Genomic DNA, 1,843 nt, shown 5'->3' with positions numbered 1-1,843 from the left:
CCCCTCCCTTCCTCCCCCTCCCACTCTCCCCTCCCTTCCCCTCCTCCTCTCCCCTCCCTTCCTCCCCCTCCCTCTCCCTCACGTCTGCAGAAATTAACAACTTTGGTGATGAATGATGCCCTGCTTGTGGCTGATCAACGAAACCACAAAGACTGATGTTGAACGTTGCACGAACTATCAATATCCTGTCGTTGAGAGAGAGAAAAAAAAAAACACTTGGTAACACGTGAAAGGACTTTGAGTTTGAAGGAATGTAGAGAGTAAAAATTAATTTGAGTACAAGATAATGAAAATGGTAATGGAATAAAAAAAAAAATGGATTGATTGTGCAACATAGAGATATTGCGAAATATCAAGATTTTTTTTTTATATAATCAGTCGGTTATACGAATTATAGTACGTGCTCCTATTGACGAATTGAAGGTTAAATGTACGATAAAACAGTAACGATAAAAAAAATAATATTTGTCTCTATACCTCATTTATTATACATCTATATATCTATCCTGTTATATATATATATATATATATATATATATATATATATATATGTGTGTGTGTGTGTGTGTGTGTGTGTGTGTGTGTGTGTGTGTGTGTGTGTGTGTGTGTGTGTGTGTGTGTGTTTGAAATAAATCTCCATTACACAAAACTCTTTGGATAAATGAAAGCTTCTCCTATCTTCCTCTCCATTCCATCTTCGTAAACCACCGCTCCTCATCACATCCTACATCACCGAATCTCCCGTGCTGTTAAAGGAGGAAAAACAAACAGTGGAAAATGAAACTGGTGCGGTTCTTTAGCTTAAAGAAGATGGCGGCGCTCGCGAGACCAGCGGTTGTCTTTCCCGCCAAATCAAAAATCCGCGGGGCTAAATTTTTTTTTTTTTTTTTTTTTTTTTTTAGTCTGATATCGTAATATGTTAAGGTTGTGTTTTATCTATTTTTCGGAGGAGGGGGGGTATTTATCTTTTTTTTTTTTGGGGGGGGGTATTAGTTGCTGATTCATGGTGGTAAATACAGAAAGAAAAAACGTTACCAATGAAAATAATTAACTTGATTGACGCGTTTAGGTTAAATCTTCATCATGTGATTCTGATGAAGCTTTGAATTAAAAACATGTCAATTACATCTCTTGTGAAATTATTCATTCTCATTTCATATTCGTTCTACATTTATCATGACAAACGGAAACGATCAATGATGAATTTTGAATTAATGCAAAAACTTTTCTTCGAAACAGTGATTAAGACAAAAAGAAAAATGAATTTTCTTCATAAATAAGTTAAAGAATGATTCTCCATATATCCTTTCATAAAATTAAGAAGGATTATTCTATACAAAGCCTAAGTATACCGTAAATTCACGATATCTTATTAAAAAAAGGAAAAAGGAAAATGGAGAGACATCCACAATTGAGACACGTACATACGCACACGGAACCATACATACATACATACATAAGCTGATACACATACATAAAAAAAATTATATATAAAAATACTTGTGCGAGCCATGACCAAAAATGCATACCAAACAGAATACGCTTCCCTACTGAAGAAAAAACAACAACGACTTTTACAAACAAGTTAAAACGAACATATGCAAACACCATTTTTTTTTTTTTTTTTTTTTTTTTTTTTTTTTTTTTTCTTTTTTTTAATCCTATGTGGACCAGCATGAAAAGAAAATCTTGAAATATCACGAGAAAGAATTCAAGCCAGATTTTTTTTAGAAATGGAAAATGCATTTCTCGATACGCGTCAAAGTTTTAGAACTATATGGCTCTTATATTCTGTTGCTGCTGTCATATATGTTGGATTATACAAGCAAACATACATACGTGC

This window comes from Penaeus japonicus, unplaced genomic scaffold (genome assembly GCF_977035675.1).
Source record: "Penaeus japonicus unplaced genomic scaffold, GWHDUDI00000001_assembly GWHDUDI00000004, whole genome shotgun sequence".
NCBI lineage: Eukaryota > Metazoa > Arthropoda > Malacostraca > Decapoda > Penaeidae > Penaeus > Penaeus japonicus.
Note: the sequence above shows the minus strand (reverse complement) of the source record.